At 39.5% G+C, this 12,573-nt stretch overlaps 1 long non-coding RNA gene across 1 annotated transcript in view; it reads left to right on the forward strand.

Annotated features, from left to right (window-relative positions):
- Positions 1-12,573, forward strand: part of LOC127384364 (uncharacterized) — a 31,790-nt gene that overhangs the window by 2,295 nt on the left and 16,922 nt on the right. Inside the window, exon 2 of the long non-coding RNA XR_007889411.1 lies at positions 1,483-1,678. This is a non-coding gene — a long non-coding RNA (uncharacterized LOC127384364). The remainder of the gene's footprint in view (positions 1-1,482; positions 1,679-12,573) is intronic.

Raw genomic sequence — 12,573 nt, forward strand, 5'->3', positions numbered from 1 at the left:
ATCTACTTACATACAGCTGGTAAAGCCATAGGTAGGTAGAAGAAGGACTCGGAGGCCAAGGTTTATCAGTGAGCCAGAACAATTGACAAAACTGTCTTGTAATTCAGTCCTGTTCTTGACAGCTAGTTTGAGGATACATAAAAACAATTTTCAGGTCAGCTGGGGCCTTCAAGCCCCAGGGAGTAAAAACTGCAAGCTTAGTGAACTGCTAGAAAATGGCTGTTCTAGTATTCCTGACCTGATAAGTAAAAGATATTTATAGTAGGTAACTTCCATCCAAGTGCCTGACATATATTTCTTTAGTACATGAAGTCTTTAAACATTAGACCAGCTCAGAAGAATCAGACCACTGACTCAATGCACAGTTGCTTGTTGTCAAAAAACTGTCTGAAACTTCTACTGGGAATGTAGTACTGCTGCTAGTTTGCAGCTGCTGGTTAGTCAAAGAACATGCTTATCCATGTGTCTCTGCTGCTCTGCTTCAGTCCTGCCCTGAAATAATATGCCACAGGATCTGTTTCTGGATCTACGGCAAAAATCACCAAACAATATTTTCAAATTAATCTGTTGACCAAATGAGGGCTTCACTCTAAAGACAACAAAGCCAATGTAATGTTGAAAGCCATAATTAGCTCCATATGTTTTGAGGCATTAGGGTAGAGTGAAATGACCAGAAGTATACTAATAAATAAAGACCATATCCTGGTATTGATCTGCATGTGGAACTCACCTCTGAAATCAATAGGGAGCACTGAAAAAAAATCAATAGCAGGATATGACCCTTAGATAAGCTATTTTCAAATCATTCTGTCTCTCTACTACAAGCAGATAGGTTACTTTGTGTTATCTAAGCCCTCAAACATCCTCAAGAAGTTTGGGAAACAGAAAAAAGCCCCAAGGAAGGGAACTGATATAGAAAGATTTACCTGACAAAATACTTGTGTTTTGTAAGACCTTGACTAGTCATTGCTTTTTAATATCGACTCTCTGGATGAAACACTTAAACAGTTTCTCGTAATTGAGATGGAAAGTCTCTGAGAATACCTTGGGGAAAAGTGCGTGAGTGATGTAGTAAAAGGAGCCAGTGTTTACGTGAATTTCCTGCTAGCATGATCAATAACCTTGCTCTGCATTGTAACATGGGGAAAATTTAACAGAAATTAGGCCTTCAGGCAATTGCTCTGCATGAAGTCATACATGTGTTGAAGAGAAAATGGAGCTAGGAAGCTCAAGGGACACAATATACCTTCTTTTCTGAGATACAGTTTTGACAGATGAGCACAGTATAGTGTGGTTATTTTTCCTCTACTGGATATCCAAAATGCCTGATTTTGCAACACAGAAGTTATGTTTCTTGGCTGTATTTGCTTGTGTTAGATCAGCACTGTGAGGGATCTTCTGAAGCATTAGACTAAAACAGGGGCCTCATTGAAGCATGTTAGAGCACCCTTCAGGCTCACAAACTTGACTTCTTTCCTCCAGAAACCAAAGTGAAGGGATGGACATATGGACATCTGGATATCTGTCTAATATGGCATCAAGATGCAACAGAAAGTTACACCCAGACCTAAATGCACCGGTCCTGGCTAACTGACTTTGATGTTCCCATGACATGCATCAACACTCAGCTTTAAGATGGCTGCACTGGTACTCCTCTCACTAATTGTTTTCTACTCCTGTGAGTATTTAATTTTTTTTTATTTGCTGATAGAGAAATGCTCAAGCAAATGTTTCTGGGAGCAAGAAAAACTGTGTTTGATACCCCAAAATTTTTATGTTGGCTTCCTGTGATGAACATGGTCAAATTATATTAATGTGGCATGAGACATACTTAATGACAGCTAAAATGAAGTGCTATAATATGGAGAAAACTGTAGATTTGAACCTGAAAAAAAAATATAAATTGAACCAAAGGCATTTACCTGAAGAGTTTCTGTCTTCAGAATAACTGTCTTTACTTGCCCTTGCATGTCTTCTGTCTTTTTTTTTTTTTTTCCCCCCTTTAATTGCATGCGCATTTAATGCACATGAAATGTTTCAAATTGCCAGACATGGTATAAACCTGCACTCAGAGCCTTGTGGACTTCTTGTTCCTAATATTGGAAGATGTAATCTAGCCAAAATCCCCTCTAGATGGCTCCGATGCTTTCATTATATTACCAATCTTTGCTTAGATCCTTGTCTGATATTTTTCCCTATCTGTAGCTTTGTTCTCATTTAGAGTTGTAAGTTTGAAGGTTCCTATTTCTTTTTATCCATGAAGGAGATCTATCTTAGTAATACAAGCTTTTGCATGCTGCCCCATTAGTGTCTCATCTTCATCCATGCCTTGAGGGTCCAAATCTAGGGAAGATAGAATAATTCAATCTTCATGCAGATCCTGGCCTCTTCTCAGACTGTGCCAACAAGTATGCCAATTAAAACTGTGTTTTCATGACATTGCAAGCCTGCCCTTTGCAGAGGGTGCAGATGAATAAAATGGATTTATAACTTAGGCTTCAGAAAAAGAATTATTTCCCCTCCAAAATTGTATTACTTTTATCGTGTCATTGTTGAAGGTTTAGTCAGAATCTGGAATGCTACCTTCAGATTGTGGAAGCTGGCAAAATTCATAAGCTGGCAAAAGGGAAAATATTCACGTAACTCTCATCAAGAAACCAAATCAAACTATTCTTTTTAATTGCAGGTGAGTAATAACACTCTTACATTTCATACAAATAATGTCAGCATTCTCCTGCTCTGTGATTGATGGGATGTTTTAAGTAGAGTGTTCTAATTCAGCACAGCTGGATGTCTCATGTTGGATTCCCCTCCTAGCCTAAGAAATTTTTAGTTTTAGATGTATTGGCAACAACTTACTCTGTTAAGGCTGAAAAAGATCCCTCAAGAGAGTAGATGTTGAATTATCAACTCTTTGCTCAGTCAATATCTCTGCTATTGAAAACTGGAGATTAGTCTGGTTGTTTGGTTCTTTGAACCAATTCAATTGGTCTTCAAGGTCTTGTTTGAGCTTTTGGATTGCATTGCAATGCTCTATCATGAGTAGCATGTCTGTTGCTTAAGTGCTTCCTTCTAGTGGTTTCAAAAGGAGTTTTTCCTTTCCCAGGATCTCTGCCATTTTGTCCCTTCCTGAGGTAGGATTAAGCAGCTGGCTGCAAATTTAGATGTTAGTAGAATTCCCCACACTCCACCACATGTGTGTGGTGAGGTGCAGAGGAAGGCTCCTGTGAGGGTCATAGAGAAAACCACACGCTGAGCTTGTGTCAGTGCTTGGGAACCTAAGCTTACATCCAGCGCCGGTTGGCAGAAGGGGATTGTGCTGTACTAGTCTGCAGTCCTTTGTGCTGTGTGCAGGACACAGTGCTTTGCCAAGACAACAAAGGGCATCTAGGGAAAGAAAACTGCTGGATGTTTTGAGAAAAGAGGAAGACTTGAAAACATTTCTATTCAGCTTCCAAGAGGGAAGACTTTTAACTGTTTATCAAGTGGAGAAAAAGGCAGGATTCTTTGATTATCTTACCACGCTACCAACTATGGAGTTCATAAGCCTATGTCCAATTAGTGTGTTAGTTCCCTAACATCAGACTTGCATGGATCTATCTACAGTCTCTGACTAGAATCAACATGAGCTTTCAGAGCTCTAGAGTACTTAATAACAGGAAAATCATGGCTCTAGTTAAACACACCCCCAGGGAAAGCCTGGTAAATGTCCAGGGTGGTGATTAGGAAAGGTTAACTTATGATGTGACAAGGAAAGTAGTACAACTTAGATAACACTAATAAATAGCACTGGTGCCAAAAAATGATAGATTATTCTGATGTGATCTGTTAAAAAAGAAATAAATAAACCAAGCAGTTTTTAGAGGAATATACTGAATCTATCCATTACTATGTACAGTTGCTTTCTCTTCTAGCTTATTGATTTGTACATCTGTGTGTGGAAAATGTATTGCAGAAGGAATTATTTAATATATAAAGAATCATTTGGTGTGCTCCATGCAGGACAGGACATTATACAAACTTCCAGTTTGTGCAGCTGTCATGAGTGAGCACCCAGAATGCCATTTATATCAGAGGAAAATACCAGTAATAGGAAGCATTTACTGAATGACTGAAAACAAATTTGCAAGGGAGACAGAATTTTCTCTTTACTCTGGTTGGTTTTATGCTCCACACATTGTAATCCTTAGATTATTGAGTTAGTAAATTGAATTGTGGGGACTTTTTACCATAAACAAGCAAAACCTAAACTTCCAATATTAAAAATGCCCTCTTTTTCAAGGATTAGGCAATTCCGTTATTGTTGGTTTTCTTGTGTTAGAATTTACACCATAGTCTTCTTTCCTTTTACTTTAGTTTTATGAATCATTACTGATGTGTTTCTGGCAAATATGCATTTTTGGACTTCGTTCCTTGTTATGTTGCAAGCTCTCAGTCTTGTACAGACTTTCAGATATGCTCTCCCTCTTATCTAGTGATCTGAACTATAGATTTCAGCAGGAGCATTCATAATGAAAAAAATTAAGCAACACTTTAAAATTTGGTATCTAAACCGTTCTGTCTTGCTCAGTAGTTGAATAATTGCTCAATATTCAGGACTTCCTGTTACTCTGATGGACTCAGCATGTCTATCCAGTGCCAAGGACTGGGATGCATATCTGATCTGCCTCTGACAAACCCTGGTTTGTCTACACTGCTGTCTGGAAACGGTAGAGCTGGTCTCACAACTGGAGCAGAGCCCTGCACCCACACACTCCCACAGCATCCAGTTTGGTAACTAGTTTAGCTGCTGTTTATTTGTGTGTCACTGTATCACGCTCCGCTACACTGTGTAGACATGCTCAAGTTGTGTCTTTTGGAGAAGCTAATGGAGACATATCTTCACACAATATAAAATTGGGACTCCTAGGACAGATGCATCGAGATCCTGTGGGTATCTGTGAAAAGCTCTATTTTCCTCAGGTCTGTTCTTGTAGTCTGAAACAGATGTTTTATGACACATTAACTGAGTCTAAGGAAAAAAACATCTCCTGACTTCAGCAGGAAGATGGGGCCTCCTGACAGCAAAATTTTTGTTCCAAATAATAGAATGTGTATTCTATGGCACATAAAGAAAAAGCTACTCAAAATACTAACTAGAGAGATACTTTCCCCACCTCTCCCATAATGGATAAACAACATTTTCCTGGATGATGCTGTTATAAATCACACATCTATTATGCAATAATGCCAAAATGTTAAAACTTGAGTGTTTATATCCAGAGCAAGCTGATGTTGAGCAAGGTCTAACATACATGCTTTTCATCATGGTCTACAAGAAGTCCCACTGAAGCATAAGCAACTGACCACATGGTATGTCTCTGACTCCTTTTCAGATTCAGGCACTTAATCTAATTTTGGCAGTCAGTGAGATTTAAAGACCTCAACATCTCTGAACATCAGGCCAATTCTTCATGGCTTGCGCAGGCATAACAAGATTTGTATCAGAAATAAGAAGCTGGCTACAGATGTAGTTACCAGTCAAGAAGGTTTCTGTGTTGCATTAGCATAGGTATGTACCTGTGGCTGCTTTCTTTCTGGCACAGTTTCTTATTGCTTCTCTCACTCTTCTTCTGATACAATGGTGAGGTTTTCAGCATGTTTGCCATGCTAATGGTGTTCTCAGTACTGCTTTGTGAAGAATAGGCACCTAGGGCAGCTGCCAGCCTTGTTAGGACCACAGTCTTTCACAGAGGCACTGGCATAAAGGCAATTGATCCAGCTGCCATGGGAAGCTCCCAGGCTGCTCCTGCCTGAAGTGGCTCTTCACACAAACCCCAGATGCCACCTGCCATACAGGGAGCACAGCCAGGTAGTGCCTGACAGGACTGTGGGAAACTAGGGCTTTCCCTGTGGAAGTTTTTCCAAGACAGCTCTCAAGGTATCCCCTTGTGCCCAAAGGGCTGCCACTTCTCTCTTTCTTGAGCTGTGCTGTCTGGACAGGGAAGCAGTTCAAAACAACTTGGCTTCTTGTCTGGGTTCCAGGAGGCTGATGGTCTAAAATACAAGAAGGTAATACAGAGCACCATAAAAAGATGTTTTTTCAGCCAGCTAGAGAAGGAACATATTTGTCACTGAGGCAAACAAAAAACTTTCTTTTTTTTTTTTCTTTTTTTATTTTTTATTTTGTTTTCTTTTTATCAGCTTTGTTTACAGGATACATCAGAATGCTTCACATACATAAAGGTGCAAAACTGGGAAGATAAAACAATTCTGTTTAAACTTTGCAGGAAAAAGATACCTTTTCACTCTGCTTTATGATGAGAAAATCACTAAACCAGACCAAAACACAGAAAAAGGATGTATCCAATCTGAGAATAGTTACTTTAATGGTCTAGCTTTTCCTTTAATTAATTTAATTAAGATAATGTTTGTAGTGTGTAATTTATTTTTTTTCTCAGCTGGCTACATTCAAAGCTATGTCTCTCTATGCAGTGAACTGGAGCTAGAATCCTACATGCTTCAGCCAGTTAAAAATACTAAAATTACATTCTTCCCTCGTGCTGTTCCAAGCTTTCTTCTTTGCAGATGGCAGAGGACAATATGCTGGGTCTGCAATAACACTGACTCAAAATTCCTTGCTAATTGTAAGATAACTTCCTAAAGATTGCAAGCAAAAGGAAGTCAGAGAACAAAGCAATGTCAAGTATGCACATGTCACAACACAATGTGCTGATTCCAAGCCTTTGGAAACATGCTGAAAGACATGTCTGGAAGAAAAAAAAAAGAGGGGGGGGGGGAAGTGCTTCCACACAGTCTTTCAGCATGAAAACAACAGCTGAATGTGCCTGTTCCCACCAGGAAAAAATACCCTGAAATAACAAAGGTGCTGGAAAGCTAGAAATGAAATCATCAGATGGCAAGTACACTCTTTTGTCTGTTTCTAAAATTTACATAGACTGTACTTCCACTACATTGTAAATCAAAGGATCAATCTGGAGTAGTGTTTGACTGTGAGGTGCCAAGAAGGCCAAGAAAAATGGAATGTATGAACAGGTCTCTTACAATGAAGGACTAGTAGAACAAAACAAGTAAAGCAAACAAAGGGCCACACTTTCAGATAATGTATCTGCAGGAATGCAAACTCTGCGCATTCCTGATCACTCCTGTAGGTACTGAAGGTACAAAAGACACACTCTTGAAGAGAATGGCATACACAGTCTTTCTTTGTGAGACAGAGGCTGCATACATTCCCTCCATAACCACAGGTAAATCTTTGCGTCACTGGTGTTCTCTAAAGCTATAAGTGTTTTCAATTAGGTCTGTCACTGCTGGCTTGCTGAGTCCAATTTTCTGTCATCTTGAGAGCTAAGTATTGAGTTAATTCCAGGGGGAGACAGGGATCCCAGTGAAGGATGACACATGCAACACAAATGAAACACTGTATGCCTCTGACTCAAGTTGTTATAAAATACCACCTCCTGAGGGTTGTAATACAGAAATGCAAATGAAGCAACATTCAGTAGTGAATAAAGATGTGACTAGACATTTTTTGTTCAAAGTTGACAGAATAAAATTTTCGCTAGTTTCTGCAAGCGAAAACAAATACCAAGATGAAAAGCAAGTTGCCTAATATTGCATATCAGCTCAAGGATAAATTCTCCATCTTCAGATTCTTAAGTGATTCCTGCTAAGCCCCAAAGAGCACTTACGACAAGTGCACCTGAAAAGCTTGGTTTGCGTTTGGTGCTTCTTGTTGTGCTCCCAGAGATACTTGTCGTAAAATGACCTCAGAGTTTGGTAATATTTTCTACAGTGGGCATAATTTACACAAAAAATGAAAACCCAGCCTTACTTGAAGCAAAAGTTATTTAGATAAATTTCACCAAAATTCTTTAGAGATGTTAAACTCTAGCAAAAATGTTTCTGTGATAATAAAGGCTGAACATGAAATAAGCTGAGAAACTATTTATTTCCCCTGTCTGGAAGCTGTAGTATCTCTCTCAAACCTATTTGTTAGATTTTCCTTGTCAGTGAACTCTTGAGGATTCAGGTCTTCTTTGCTGATTCTAAGTGTATGAAGAACCATTTAAATTTGGTGTTCAGCTGTAGCAGACCCAAAAGAGGCAGTGAGATATTCTGTTACTGCTGTGCAAGGCCACATGAAATTTGGGAGCTGGCAGGAGCAGGCAGGTAATAAGGCACATGGAGCTGTTAGGTATCAAAGGGAGAGAGAGATGGGGAATGCACTTTTAAAAAGAGCTTTTGGATTGTACTTTATTGGGCCTGCCAGAGGTTTTGAAATAATGCAAAGGAAGAGCCTGTTGCCATGGGTGTGATATTCTAGAAAATTGCTTTTCCAGGACTTAGAGAACAGTGTCTTTTGTCACAATCCCTCCTCTCAGCCCCCTGCATAAATGAATTGAAAACTAACTTCAGCTGAAAAAAAAAAAAAAAAAAAGAAAAAAAGAAAGAAAAAAACATACCAAGGAAATACAAAGGTTAAACCCAAGCATTATTATGCTGTTCAAAAGCACAGAAGAGATTGTAGCAGGTGGTCCTACCACCTGTGCTTGTCTACTTCCATTCGAAATAATCTCCTTAGCAAATGCAGGGAGGAGCAGACACCCGGGAGGGTCCCACAGGAAGAGCAGTGGCTAACCAGAGAGATAGGAACCTGCAGTGCAGGGAATACATAACCTGGGCATGGCAAAATAGAATGAAAACACAGTAGACCAATCCTTGTCTCATTTACAGCTTGTATATCTACAGCAATGCTGCCGGCTCCAGGGGCAGCCCTTCACATTTAGGTCATATTGGTAATGGATGGGGAGGTAAGGGACCCAGCAATTCAAAAGTATTATCTAACATGTTCTAATGGCTTGCAGAGAAAAAGGCCAACCATACAATGCTTTTATAATAGCACCTATTTTCTTTAGCCTGCCTCAATTGCTACAGGAAATGCTTTAATTTAATAGAGCAAGCCTGAATTCCAAATGGCACGCTAACGATGTAATGATCCCTGCCCTCTGCACTGCAGGCAGGACTGTGGTTCTCTTCTCAGTGGGCTGCACCTACAATGGCTTTTTATGACTGTCAGACTAAAACTAAAAGAAAACAAAGTGCTGGCTGAAAAAGAAATAACAATAAAGACCATTCTTGACAGGTATCTGAGTATTCCCTTTCACTAGTTCTTTTCTGTGCATGAAATGGCTTAGGTAAATATAGCTAGAAGGGGAAAGGTACCTCAAAGGAGCCCACTGTTGCCAGCGTGTATCCTCGTGTTCAAGTGAAATCCTTTGAAGTGAAAGCATTCTCAAAGTTGAGGACTTCTGTGTCAAGCTGCTCGCTGGGCATGATGCTCACTGCAGAGCTAGTGGCTCTACCTTTTCACAAGCTGTTCTTTAGCAGAGGGAAGTCCTTGCTCTTCATGTGGCAGCCAGTATTTCTCTTCGTCAGGTCTGCTCACTGTGGTGCAGTGCCACACTGACACAGCTAAATGGCCTCTCAGGTGGCAGCCAGCTTGGTACAGCTTTGCCACCTTCCTCTTTGCACCCAGAAGTGGTCCCTGAGTTCCTGGTAATTTTACATCTGGGCCCAAAGGCTTCCACAGTTTCCTGTCTGCACCATGATAACCTCTTAGGAGACTGAGCATACAATCCATGCTACTTTTCTTCCATCTGCTCCCCACTGGCAGAACATTTTTCTACCCTGTAAGGATCAGATTGGTAACAGCCCTGGTGCTAGACTTGTTCTGGGAGGTCCAGCTGTTAGTCATGGACTTTCCTTAATCCCTTCTCTATTTTAGCAACACAAGAGTATATAGACAAAAGTGAGGCCTGTTGAAACCCATCAGAAAGATTGACTGACACCCTGGGTAAGACCCCAGGATCCACATTTTCCGTTGTGATAATTATCCATAAAAAATCACACTGTAGGAGAGCTAATCCCAAAACATCCCCACAGCTTCTGCAAGCTTTAGCAGTTTGTCCTGTTGTGGTATTGCTTTGTATTGTTTTTTTCAATGAAGGTACCTTCATTTTGCATGTAACAGTCTCAAAATATTGTTCATCTTGATAGCTATTTAGCTAGTTCATTTTGGTGATGGTTTTGAGATCCTTGAGTGAAATATTCTGAGTTAAAAGAATAGTACTGCAGTTTTCTTTCACGAATGAGAAATACTTGCATTTCTTGCATGATGTTGTCAAGACTACAATGTCTTAATTGCACCTATACTGTGTGCCACAGTGTTTTGGAGAACACAATGTTTAAATGCATAGGTGAACATTTATTCCTGGCTAGAAATTATTTCACATTTAAGATCTGGAGCAAGAGGCATTTTTTTTTTTAGTTTGTATGACTGTTAGAATACACAGGCTTTGGGTTAACTTTTCAGCCAAAAATGCCACATGTACAAAAGAAGGACTAAGGTTCTAGAAGTATGAAAGTCAGGAAATCAAAAGCAGTGACTATCTGCAACTATAGTGCCTCAGAAATATGTGGCATTTTGTGTTATTCTGTAGGGTGATGACTTTATACCTTCATATACCTACAGAGGGTGGCCAATTTTTAGCAACTGTTCATTCATCAGTTTGGCACTTTTACAGTCTCAGCTAGCATTGTGCTTAATGTGCTTTTTTAATATTTAATTTTCTTGACTAAATCTATAAAATAAAGAGAAGAAAGATTAAAATAACAAGAACTACCTTGACCTAAATTCTGTTCAAAGTCTTTGCTGGCTTCTGCTGCATACTTTTAGCAGAGAAGCAAGTTTGCTGGTGAATGAAATAGCAGAAATGCTTGTGCTCTCCCTCCTTGTGAAAGGGTCTTGTCAGAACAGGACAGGCCTGGAAGGACTTGGCGTGAAGAAGTGGCAGCAACATTGGTGACAGCTTCTTAAGACATCCTTCTTCCTGGCAGTGTGCAATCCTGTTGATCAGAAGGCTTTTGGTAGTAATACTTAAGATTCCTGTCAATATGAACTTCCCTTAGGAATTCTGAGCAGGATCTCAAAACTGGGTAGGAAGAAACAATTTGAACAATTTGTATTGCTGTAAAACTAGATGGTGGACTTTGATAACTGGAGTAATTAACCAAAGCAGCAAAATGCATGTGGTAAGATTCAGATCAGGGCAGCAATAATTTTTGTTTCAGTGCTGTAATTTCCATTTTGATCACAACACTAGTCAGAAAACAAGAGCAGAAGAACCATCTTTACATAAAGTTTCTGCCAACTCAGCTTCAGGGCCACAATGATTTTTTGTTTCCCATTTCAGGAAGAGCATAATTTTCCAGATGGTTCCTAATATTCTTCTTTCTTCAACTCAGGTAAATAGAAAGCTGTTCTGTGGCAATAAAGCCTCAGTAGTCACAGTAGAATTAATTTTTTACTATATATAAAAGCCATCTGAAGATGTCACCTCCCAAAATTTCTGTGCCAAGGTCACAAAGCCTAAAACTTAAGTATTAGGAAATGCTTTATTCATAGCTGCCAATAGAAGCTTAGTTCAGCTCCTTTCTGTATTAAGAGATAGTCTTTAATTGCATAATCACATACTATTTTTTCCAAAGGACCTCTGTCTCACTCAGGGCATGGGACCTACAAGAGGGCTGAGTAGAGGTTACGCAGGCACACATAAATCTGCCACTTCCTAATTTAGCTGTCCTTGACTTTGCAACCTAAATAATTTTGCTTTTGGGGAGAGACATTTTTTTTTCTTAAATCATGCAAGAGGAGCACTGTGTAAATGGTTTCCTTTGGTGGGTCTTTGGACAATCAGCTTGTGAAGGCTCCTGAGGAGACATAGTTAAAAAATGCATAATCCAGTAAACAGCCTCCATGCATTTTAAACATGCAGAAACTAGCACTTCATTTGCTCTCAGTTTGGAGTGTCACATGGTGTTTCAAGTGCTAAAAGATTTACTATGGTTTATGGCTCAAATATTTCTAACTCAATTTGTCGTTTAGCACCAAACTCCCCTGTCCTGCAGCACACTCAAAGGCTAAAGGGCATTGAAGTATTCTCCTGCTTAACTGCCCATGGATTGGAATAGCTCTTGTGACCTTTCTATTACTCTTGGGATCTTTTATGAAATTAATTATTAAATGTTAGGCCTCAGGTCTATCTGTGACATAATGCTTGAAGTTTTCAGTGCAAAACCAGATTCCATCAGTCATGATAATTTTTATACATTAAACGGTTTCTGCTTGAAAAGAGAGGTCCTTCAGTATAATTTTGCTTTTTTAGTTGACCTCACTAGCATGTTGCTCTTCTGCAAAGCACTAGTAACAGAGAGCATTTCCATTACATTTCAAAGTACAACTTGGTGCTTATGACTGGATGTTACTTTTAAACCTTGCAAGTTCTGGCAGGTATCACCTGGGGTGCAAACACAACTTTATTTGCTAAGAATAAGCTATTTAGTTACATAGTTTTGATGATAGTTCCATAATTAAAGTGCTTGGACGCTACTACAGTGCATGGGCTGAAGCTACAGGTATAATGAGCAGGAAACAGAAGGACAGATATGAAGAATGAAGTCTAAGGAGCAGGTTGTCATATCCAATCCTGCTAACCTTGTAAATGGCAGAAC

This window comes from Apus apus, chromosome 4, assembly GCF_020740795.1.
Source record: "Apus apus isolate bApuApu2 chromosome 4, bApuApu2.pri.cur, whole genome shotgun sequence".
NCBI lineage: Eukaryota > Metazoa > Chordata > Aves > Apodiformes > Apodidae > Apus > Apus apus.